The following is a 12,818-nucleotide window of genomic DNA, read 5'->3' as shown; positions in this document are numbered from 1 at the left end:
GTTGACTCAATGTGAATTCCTCCTTGTTTAGAGGATAAGTCATATCAAATTTATCATAACAACTAGGAAATGAGGGCAACACTATGTCAATAGCTAATTCCTCACCAAATTTCACATTAAGCTTCAATAGACGATCCACATATCGTTACATGCGTTGCAAGTGGGTTGTGATGGACTCTCCGTCCTTCATCTTGCTGGTTATGAGAGACTTCATAATTTCATACCTCTCTTGACGAGGTCGTTGATGGTACTTTTCCATCAAGTCATTGTTCATCTCATATGGCCAATAGTCCTCATAGAACCTCTGATGCTCGGGAGTCATAGTGGCAACCATGATGCACGACACTTTGGTCGCATCGTTGCAATGTCTCCTATACTTAAGAAATTCTTCAGGAGTAGCTTTAGTTTCATCGATCTCGTTCAACTCTTTTTCGAGAACATATTCCTTGTCCTCGAATATCAAATCCGTCTTGATGTTGCAAATCCAATCATTATAATTGGACCCATCAAAGGTGACTTTTGAGCAGATGCTTAAGAGCGAGAAGTGGTTGGAATTATTGTTAGAGGAGCCAAAAGCGTTGTTGGAAGTTGACATCTACAAAAGAAGAAAGAGAAGTTTTGATTAGATAAGGAAATCCTCAATATAACACCCAAATGAAATATTAAGGCTAGGATCCAACTAAATAATTCACAATTCGGAATAGGGATGCCGTAATCCAATTGCAAATTATTTAAAGGTAGGTAAATAATGATTTACCAATTTCACCACGAAAAATGAAATTTAAACAAATTAGGTTTTAAATGAAATTCTTAGATCTTTTGAGATTCGTTGAATTTTTCAATGGCATGTTTCATCTCCATTATGCCCTTTCCATTTGTGAATGGGATATCGAGGATCACAAACAAGGTCTGAACAACCATGCAAATTAGCTTGATACTCCCGATGTCATTTATCACCTAATTAATGTGCTGATTAACCACACACGCTCCATTAATCAATGATAATTTACGAGCTACCCATTGCCACCCTTTATTAGTCAGTATTAGTGTGCCAGTTAACCACACACGCTCTATTAACGACTTTTATAAAGTGCAATGTGCAATTTAATGGATTAGCATCAAATTCATATTTTCCTAAAGTAACTAAGATTGGGAATTTTATGAAAACATTTAGTTACTTTATTTATTTCATTATACTTATTAATGAGAATTTAGGTCCTATCAAACCCGTTCGGCTAATGACTCTCCACCAATCAATGAAGCGGTGGGTGAGAGTGGACACCTATTCAACCGCCATTTTATAGGTAGTGCCCTTATACTCCCCTTATAGATCGGCTTTGTGAATGAGGCCTACTAACGGTAAGACTAACTTTTTCTTATACATATATATAAATATTAACTTTTAATACTATATATATATATATATATATATATATATATATATATATATATGATGGGTTTTGGACATAAGAACTTTACCTATGTGCATATACAACCCTATGGCTTGGATCTAGGTTTTACTAATTGAACATGACATAATTCCAAGACTTTCATGGCTAGATCTAAGAACAAAACATATGAAAAGAGATCTAGAATAATACCTTGAGTTACTTGCTTGAAACCTTCTTCTTCTTGGAGCTAAGAGTCATAAATGTCACTCCTCTAATGGCTTACAAACACCAACTAGCAAGAAGGTGACTTGAGAGAGATGAGGAAGAGGGAAGTCGGCTCTAGTGTTTCTCCAATCACAATGGTGGCCGATTTCCTCAACCCTATGGGTCTATTTATACTGTGAGCTCCTAGGGTTTCACCCTTAATGTCACACCCCAAAACCAAGAACGGCGGAAACGTTCTGGGGCGGAGGACGTCATGTATAGTATCACAACACAGCAAATGTAAATAAGCAAGCAACATCATCCATTGCATTAAATATATAATTTTAATACAAGCGTGTTCTGTACAGTTTTAGACACCAAAAATATAATGTGAATCAAAATAATAAGAGTCTTGAATGCGCTCTATCTTCTCAAAAGCTGGCATCGGTACCTGTCCACTGACGACCTGAGAATACAAGTTATTTTGAAAGAGTTTATCAGCATTAAGCTGGTGAGTTCATAAGTATTTTAGTGTCAATGTTTGTTGTCAAAAACGTTTGAACCTGTCTTAATGTATAAGTTTGTAAAATGTAAGTAAGTGTTTGAAAGTGTTTGTAAAAGTTTGAATCTCTCAGAAAAACCTATATTTTCTATTAAAGTAGCCTTCTGCCAAGGCCTAACTGTTTTGTATGCTCGTTTGTTGTAAAAGTGTGTAATTTCCCAAGTGTAACTATCATTCAATAAAATATAGTTTGTACATTAATGCTTAAGTGAGGTTATCACTAAAATATGTAATAGGTAAATCATTGTAGTACTGTAGTTTTGTATAATAGGAACTACTGTTGTACTAACTACCTTAAACCGGATTTATATTAAGGTATAATGTGATAAATTGCACCATGCTATCGACTGGTAACAACGACATAATGAATGGTCGTAATAACGGAATGACGTTTGGCACCCGCAGACCTGCAGGTCCGGCTGTAGCTAGCAGCAAGGTGTAGGATAGTCAATCCAGTATAGATCTATACGCAAACTCACGCTCTCCCTCCAAGAGAATTCTGGCTACAATTCGGGCCATGACATTTAAGGCATGCTCCGATACAGTGGATCACAATTGTTAACGTATTCTTGTATATGTAATGAAATGTTTCTTGTTCTAGTATAGTTGTATATGTTCTCATAGTATAGTTGTATATGTTCTCATAGTATAGTTGTATATGTTCTCATAGTAATGTAATGTATAGACTCATGAATGAACTGACTCATTGATCTAACAGTTGTAATTGTATGATCCTGTGTTACCCCGATGGTAACTCACTAATGATGTGTCTAGTACGTATGAATATGGAAGTACTTTTATGTCTATATATGTATATTTGATATATAATTAATATTGAAACGACCTTCGGATGGTCATCCGAAATCCCACCAGACCACATCCAAATCGAGAAAAAGGAAATAGGGCGGATGGCCTTCCTAAGCCCTTTAAACATTATTTATTCATCTATACATATATGGGCATGCAATTTATAAGAAGTAAAACAAAAGTTTAAATAAAAGCATTTGATAAGTAAAAGAGTTTGTAAAACATTTTGAAGTAAAACAGTTTGATAAACAGTTTGAACAGTGAATAAATCATTGGTTTTCTAGTTATTAATCACATGTGATTAATGCAATCACATGTGATTGAAGCAATAACTATAAGTATTTAACTTGTATCCCCCCATAAAGTATTTAAAACATTTAAAATCATTTCAAAGGTTGATTAAAGGGGTATGAACTCACTTGTGGTGAGCTGTTTGGATTGTAGTGTCGGATACCGTGCTAGGTGGCAAACGGAGACTTGCTTACACGCACGAGCCTAGTTATCATATAATAAGCATATATATAACTAATTAGCCAAATAATAACTTAATAAAATAAGTTGGGACCCATAGGAATATGTAAAACACTTTGCATAAGTGTTAAAGGTCCTATTGGTTGCATCTAAGTTGCTACGGGACAAGGCAAAAGGGTTTGAAGCTTCCAAAGACCTTGTATAAGAGTTCACCACCCAAAAAACCCCACCTTTGGAGTTTACGGCCGTAAACCCATGAGTTTACGGCCGTGAACTCCTCACTTGGTGGTTTTTGGGTGTTTTAAGGTGCTATATTAACCCTAGAATAATCCTAGCACTTGTGGAATAATCCTTGAAGTAGCTTAAGGCCCTAGAATGCTCCATAGAGGAGTTTACGGCCTAATGACCATATCCCCTAGAGTTTACGGCCGTAAACTCCTATGGGGTGTTGGTTTTAATTCATTTAAGTCACTTGCACATGTAGGATAGCTTCTATGTTTTTGTCTAAGGCTAAAGGGGACAATAGGCACACATTTGTGCCTTCACTTGGAGTTTACGGCCCAAGTGATGTTCCTTGGCCGTAAACTCCCTTTAATGGATGGTGTTGATGTCATTTACTCCCCATTCAAGTTACAAGTATCAAAGGGTAATAGTCTTAAAGCCTTAGGGGTGTTTAGGGTACAGTTTGCCCTTGAAAAAGGGGTTTACGGCCCAAGAGCATATCCTTGGCCGTAAACTCCTAAAACTCTATGATTTTGAAGTGTTTTGGTGTCCAAATTAGCTACAAGCATTAGAGGTTAAATGTCTTAAGCCTTAGGGGTGTTTAGGGCACTTATAGCCCTTAAAAAGGAGTTTACGGCCCAAGAGATATCCTTGGTCGTAAACTCCTATAACTAGTGGTTCTTGATTGATTTCAAGCCTCTAATGTTTATACATTAAGTCCTTAACTAGTTGTCTAACAAGGAAATGGGACTAGGTAGCCTTAAAGCTCCATTTTGGAGTTTACTCCCCAAGAACGTTCTTGGGCGGTAAACTCCCGGATCTTGCATTTTAGACATGTAATCTATGTTATAAAGCATAAAACAAGTAATAAAACACATCTAGGAAAGTAGACTCACAATCTGGGATGAAAACCCAAAGATCCGTAAGAGAGAAAATGGCTTTTCTCTAGTTGGAATTGTGAATAATGAATTAATTTAATTCAGAAATCTATTTATAGTCCTGAAATATTTTGGCAGAAAATATTTTTATTCCGGATATTGGACTATAACATTATGAAACTTGGAATGTACAAATTTCACAAACCTAGGAGCATCCACTCTCCTGATATCTCCTTAAACGTGAACCCTAAAGCACACAAACTCATTCGGAAAAGTATGAAACTCACTGAAATTGGACTAGCTTCTATTGAATAGATAATGTTCGTACAAATGGAAATTTCGGGTTGTCACACTTAAACCCTAATTGGATAACTTAGCCTCAAAGCAATCCAAATCCCTTCCTAGATAAGGCCTTGGACAATCTCTAGGTGATCCATATCCCTAAAATCGTCCAACCCTATATCCATAAGGATTATCAGCTCAAAATACAACTTTCATACATTTGACAGTTTATACCCCTTTATTCAGTTAATCTCTTTAAGTCACCAAATTAATTCCTAATTAATTTATGACTTATATTAATCAAATAATATTATTATTCTTTTAATATATTATTCTTATAATATATAAATAATATCTCTTCTCTCTAAATCACCCTATCAAGTTGCTATGGTGAAAGCAACCCACTTGGACACTAATCCAACAATCTCCCACTTGGATAAGTCTAGTAACTATAAACGCAAACACAATCCGATTAGCAATCGTAGCTCTCAAAAACGCTGTCAACTCTGATCTTATCAGTAACCTGTCCTTTAGATAAGGGATCATACAGCCCTCTGTTTTGATATAGTGCAGACGATTTCATGAGACATTGTCATACTCATTGTCCAACAACTATTTCCTCGATCTCAGATTTATTTGACATAGAACTTAATTGAACACATCAATTCAGTCCTGACCGGGCCTGACACATAAGTCAAATCAAATCATCAAGCGGCCGTGATATCGCTTTTACCCTTTTAGAATAAAAGTAACAGATAAACTTCGACTTATATGCATTTACTTATCGACTAACCAACTATACACAACAATGCGTTTTATGACATCAATTTACTGATTCGGTTTCGCATTATCAATGTACAACCAATTAGTAAATAATAAACCATAAATCTAGGTTTTAAGACCATATGATATTATCGTCTTGCGATCACTCCAAAATGATTCTAGCAAGCGCGAGTTTATTCCAATGCTCAAAACTTGTTCATAAGCACTCATGAACGTTGCAACAACCCTTTGCTATGTCTAATACCATTTAGACAAGCTACACACCAATTCATGACAATCTTCATTCATACCTACTTCCAACATATGAACGATTGTGGACTGTTTGAATAATTCGATTATTCTTAATAAACTTAATTATTCTGGAAGTCAAAACATGCAAAGTGAAACAATAGCTAAACAATTAACATAAGACAGTAACAATTCTCATAAATAATACTCCTTTATTTAATCATCAAATGTCAATTACATTTATCTATTACACGTTTCTAATACTATCTAATCTAAACTAATATCATCCCTCAGCCCAATACTCCTAGCATGCTGCAAGTGCTTAACCCTGCTCAGTCCCTTCGTAAGCGGATCTGCTGGGTTATCTTCTGATGATATCCTCTTAACCACGAGGTGTCGTTCTTCTACTCGATGCCTAATAAAGTGATATTTTCTGTCGATATGCCGAGATCTACCATGATCCCTCGGTTCCTTGGTCAAGGCAACCACTCCTTCATTATCACAAAAAATTTCCATGGGCTCCTTTATGGCAGGAACAACTCCAAGGTCACCAATAAAGTTCTTCAACCATATTGCCTCCTTTGACGCTTCGCTCGCTGCAATGTACTCTGATTCGCACGTTGTATCAGCTATAGTTTCCTGTTTGGAACTTTTCCAAGTTACCGCTCCTCCATTAAGGGTAAAGACCCATCCCGACTGCGAACGGTAGTTGTCCCTGTCGGTCTGGAAACTGGCGTCACTGTACCCTCGCACCTTTAAGTCATCACTCCCTCCGAGGACTAGAAACCATTCCTTGGTCCTCCGAAGGTACTTAAGGATGTTCTTGACCGCAATCCAATGCGCTCTACCAGGATTCCCTTGATATCTACTGACCATGCTCAAAGCGAAGGCCACATCAGGTCGAGTACAAGTCATAGCATACATGATCGAGCCAATTGTGGAAGCGTAAGGTACTCGGCTCATCTCAGCTATCTCAGCTTCGGTACTTGGACTTTGAGTCTTACTCAATTTGGTATTACTCTGTATCGGTAGTTCTCCCTTCTTCGAGTTTTCCATACTAAAACGTTTTAGTACCTTATCTAAGTAAGTATTTTGACTAAGTCCTATTAGTCTCTTACTTCTTTCTCTCACTATCCTTATTCCCAAAATACAGGAAGCCTCTTCGAGGTCCTTCATAGCGAAGCACTTCCCGAGCCTGGACTTTACCTCTTGCAGAGTCGGGACGTCGTTTCCTATGATCAGTATGTCATCGACATACAAAACGAGAAAGCTAACTAGGCTCCCATTGGCTTCAACATATACACATGATTCATCTTCGCTTCGTACAAATCCAAACTCTTTGACCTTCTCATCAAAGCAAAGATTCCATCTGCGAGACGCCTGCTTAAGTCCATAAATGGACTTCTCAAGCTTTCACACTCTATTCGGATGCTTCGGATTGACAAAACCCTCTGGCTAAGCCATGTAAACATCCTCAGCCAACTTCCCATTAAGGAAAGCAGTCTTGACATCCATTTGCCATATCTCATAATCATGAAATGCGGCAATAGCTAGCATCACTCTAATAGACTTTATCTTCGCAACTGGTGAGAAGGTCTCATCGTAGTCAACTCCGGGAGTTTGAGTAAAATCCTTCGCAACCAATCGTGCCTTGTACGTGTGCACATTCCCATCCATGTCGGTCTTCTTCTTGAAGATCCATTTTCACCCAACCGTCTTACTTCCGGGCACATTGTCAACCAAATTCCAAACTTGGTTGTCATACATGGACTGAATCTCGCTGTCCATTGCCTCTTTCCATTTTTCAGACTCCGGGCCTGCCATGGCTTCCTTATAGCTATTAGGTTCATCTAGATTTATTAGTGTACCATCACTAATATACATGTCCCCTTCGGTAGTAATATGAAAACCATAAAACTGGGGTTGAACTCTAACTCTTTCGGAACGTCTAAAAGGTAATGACTCGTCAATGGGTTCAACTGGAGTTTTCTCCTCGGGTTGAGCGCCAGCGGTAGAGGTTCCTTCATCATTCGACTCTTGAATCTCTTCAAGATCGATTTGCCTCCCACTGTCTCCTTGGCTTATGAGTTCTCTCTCTTGGAAAACCCCTCTCCTCGCAACGAAGAACACATTGTCACTAGGTCTATAGAAGAGATATCCAAAGGATTTTTGCGGGTAGCCGATGAAAATACATCGCTCACTACGAGGTTCGAGCTTGTCATGAGTATCTCGTCTTACGAAAACTTCACAACCCCAAACCTTGATATGTGCCAACGAGGGAGCTTTCCCTGTCCATATCTCGTGAGGTGTTTTGGAAACCTTCTTTGTAGGGACTCAGTTAAGGATATGGGCGGCAGTCTCTAAGGCATACCCCCAAAATGAGATAAGTAGTGAAGCACAACTCATCATAGAACGAACCATGTCCAACAAGGTTCGATTGCGCCTTTCAGCTACACCGTTTAACTGCGGTGTCCTAGGTGGTGTCAATTGTGAAACAATTCCACATTCCTTGAGATAGTCGTGGAATTCAAGACTTAGGTACTCTCCTCCTCAATCGGATCGAAGCATCTTGATTTTCCTGCCCAATTGATTCTCCACTTCATTCTTGAACTCTTTGAATTTTTCAAACGTTTCAGACTTGTGTTTGATTAAGTAAATATACCCATATCTACTATAATCATCGGTGAAAGTCACGTAGAAGCGGTTTCCATCCTTTGTGGTGGATCTAAAGGGCCCACATACATCGGTATGTATGAGATCCAATAAACCCTCACCCCTCTCACAAGTGCCAGTGAAGGGTGACTTGGTCATCTTTCCAAGTAAACAAGATTCGCACGTGTCATCTTCCCTAAGGTCGAATGACTCCAACACTCCATCCTTTTGGAGTTGGGCTATGCGCTTCTTGTTGACATGTCCGAGACGACAATGCCACAAAGATGCCTTATCCATACTATTGGAAGAATCTATACACAACACATCATTTCCTAGGTTATATACAACCATAACAGTCTCATAAATTCCATTACAACGTATTGCTTCAAAGTATAAAACACCATTTAGATAAGCATAAATAGAACCATTCATATTATTAAACGAATATCTAAATCCTTGTCTAAACAAACCATGAAATGAAATGATGTTTCTTGCCATATCAGGCGAGTAGCAAGAATTATTTAAATCTAGACCTAATCCATTACTAAGCACTAAAGAATACACTCCAATCTTGGTGACAGGCAACGATCTTCTGTTTCCCATGATTAGATTTATTCTTCCTTGCTCCACATCTCTATTTCTTCTTAGTCCCTGCAAATCAGAACAAATGTGGTAACCACATCCTGTATCAAGAACCCAAGAAATAGTGTGAGATGAATTACTAGATTTAATTGTGTATATACCTGCAAAAGATGGCTTGATCTTTCTCTCCTTGATGGCTTGCAGATATTCCGGGCAGCTTCTCTTCCAATGGCATGTTTAAATCTCGATATGCCCCTCTAGTTTGTGACTGGGATACCGAGGATCACAAAGCGGGTGTGAATTACCATGCAAATCTACATGGTGCCTTCATTGTTACAATCATCTATTCGATGTGCCGGTAAACCACACACGCCCCATCGAACTATGATAAACAATGAATCACCCTTTGCCACCTTTGCTTAGAACCAATTAGTGTGCCGGTAAACCACACACGCTCCACTAACATCTTAGCAAGGGTACAAAATGCAATTTCATGGGATTGCATCAATTCACTTTTCCTAAAGTAACTAAGATTGGGAATTTTATAAAATAGTTTAGTTACTTTGTAGATTCATTATACTTATTAATGAGGAGAGAGAGTTGCCCTATCCTACCCGTTCGGCTAACGACCCTCCACCGATCAAGCAAGCGGTGGGTGTGAGTGTACACCCATTAAGTGCCATTTTATAGGCAGCAACCTTATACCCACCTTATAGACCGACTTCTTGAATGAGGCCTACTAACGGTAAGACTAGCATTTTAATCTTACTTATGTATTTATTAAAATTTTAATAATATAATAATATAGGGTTGAATTTTAAACTTGTAAAACTCTAGGGGTTGAAATTTAAATTCTTCTAAATTAAACTATTAATCACAAAATTCAAATTTCAAAACTTCGGGATAGAAATTGAACTTTTCAAACAATAAGGATCAAATAAAAAATAATTCAAATTAAACAATTAACTTCATAATTATCTATATTTGACCTAATCAAATTTTAGTCATTAGATAATTACCAAATAATCTTAAATAGTCCAATATTTATCATATAAATAATCAATATTTAAAAGATTTGAAATTATCTTTATTTATGTCAATGATAATCATTAAATTAAGTTAAAATTCGGATTTTTACATAATAAAACGATTTAGGTATCAATCCAAGACAAAAGAGCAACAAAATCCCGAATTATCCTCTGTCTAACGCTCGGACTCGCCGAGTCCAGCTTTGGGACTCACCGAGTAGGGCCAACTCGCTGAGTCCAAAAACTGACTCGCCGACTTGAGTCGACAGAGGGCAAGAAAAACGATTTTCAGCAAGTAAAACAGTTAAGCATCATATTCAATTGGAACCAATCATGGCTCTGATACCACTGATGGGTTTTGGACATAAGAACTTTACCTATGTGCACATGCAACCCTATAGCTTGGATCTAGGTTTTACTAATTGAACAAGCCATAATTCCAAGACTTTCATGGCTAGATCTAAGAAAAAAACATATGAAAAGAGATCTAGAATAATACCTTGAGTTACTTGCTTGAAACCTTCTTCTTCTTGGAGCTAAGAGTCACAAATGTCACTCCTCTAATGGCTTACAAACACCAACTAGCAAGAAGGTTACTTGAGAGAGATGAGGAAGAGGGAAGTCGGCTCTAGGGTTTCTCCAATCACAATGGTGGCCGATTTCCTCAACCCTATGGGTCTATTTATACTGTGAGCTCCTAGGGTTTCACCCTTAAACCCTAATTGGATAACTTAGCCTCAAAGCAATCCAAATCCCTTCCTAGATAAGGCCTTGGACGATCTCTAGGTGATCCATATCCCTAAAATCGTCCAACCCTATATCCATAAGGATTATCAGCTCAAAATACAACTTTCATACATTTGACAATTTATACCCCTTTATTCAATTAATCTCTTTAAGTCACCAAATTAATTTATGACTTATATTAATCAAATAATATTATTATTCTTTTAATATATTATTCTTATAATATATAAATAATATATCTTCTCTCTAAATCACCCTATCAAGTTGCTATGGTGAAAGCAACCCAAAAGGACCATGCACAATCGGGTCAAGTACTTACCAAATATAGTTACAGCCTTATACACTAATCCAACAATATATATATATACATATATATATATATATATATATATATATATATATATATATATATATATATATAAGGGTGTATTTTAAACTTTTTAAAATACTAGGGTTCTAAAGTTTAAGATTTCAAAATTAAAATATTTAATTAAATTTTAATTTACAAAACCAAAGGGTGTATTTCTAAAACTTTTCAAAAATACTAGGTGAAATTTTTTAATAATTAAATTAACAAATTAATTTTATCTTTATTAAAAAGTTAACTTAATCATGAATTCATGATAAGGATACAAGATTACTGATTAAAATTTTCCAATTTTAAACCATTAAAATGAATTTACGGTAATTATCCTAATCAATCCATGAAAGATTTGTCAAAGTCGAAAATATGGGATCTGACACCTCAACTCGTCGAGTTTGGGCAATTCACTCGTCGAGTTGAAGCCAACTTGTCGAGTTCCAAGAAGAACTCGTCGAGTTTGATGAACAGAATGACGATTTTGTTCCCTACTCCTTTGGACAATTCACAAGTGCATCATATTCAACAGACAACTAATCCTAGGCTCTGATACTACTGATAGGTTTTGAGCATAAGAACAAATCCTATGTGTTCATGTAACCCGAATACTTTGGATCTAGGTTTTCACTAGTTGAATATGCAAACTTGAATACAATAGAGAAACCCTAGGAAGCTAATACAAATTCCAAGATCTATATGAAACTAGGCTTTAGATGCATACCTTTATTGTTATGTAGTAATAACAATGAAACCTTGATGATCTTGATTTCTTGAGAGCAAGTGCCTTAAATGTGACACCTCTAATGGCTTACAAACACTCTTTGTAAGAGGATGAGAAGAGATAGCAACAGAATTTTGGCTCTACTAGGGTTAAGAAGCATTTAGCTAAAATCCTAAGGGGTTGGGGTCTTTATATAGCTATTGGTTACTTAGAGCCAAAGCTAGGGTTTATTGGAGGAAACCCTAACTTCGAGCTTAAGGCCTAAGCAGCCCATTCATAAGGTATTGAACAAAAACTTATAAGACCTTCGTATAATTTTTGTCCACTCATTTCATGGATTCCATTAGCCCAATTTCACAACTATCAATAAATTGCAAAACAACCCCTTATACTTTTAATTACTTCCTTTAATCCCAAAATTAATTCCAAATTAATGTTTGATTAAATATTAATTAAAAAATATGATTTATAATTAATATATTATTTCCATAACATAATAATAAATCATTTATATCAATTTGTATTTCCAAATAATAATTTCAACTTCTCTCTCCAAAAGTCATCCTATCAAGTTGCTAGAGTCAAGGCAACCCAAAAGGACTATTCTACTATCAATCCAAGTACATACCAATTATAGTTATGGGCTTAGACACCTAATCCAACAAGAGGTGGTTATGCCGTGGGAGGTTCCAAAATCTCTATCTGAGATTCGGACTTTCCTGGATTTGGTGGTATGTTATCATAGATTCATTCGAGACATCTCCAAGATTGAAGTTCCTCTCACTAAGTCGACGAGAATAGATGTTGTGTTTAGGTGGGGGCCTGAGTACCAGTCATCATATGAGAATCTTTGACAAAGACTTTGTGAGGCGTTATTACTTGCCCTCCGTGAGGGAGTT

Source organism: Lactuca serriola, chromosome 5, assembly GCF_051521515.1.
Source record: "Lactuca serriola cultivar US96UC23 chromosome 5, Lser_US96UC23_V15, whole genome shotgun sequence".
NCBI classification, from domain to species: Eukaryota; Viridiplantae; Streptophyta; class Magnoliopsida; order Asterales; family Asteraceae; genus Lactuca; species Lactuca serriola.
Note: the sequence above shows the minus strand (reverse complement) of the source record.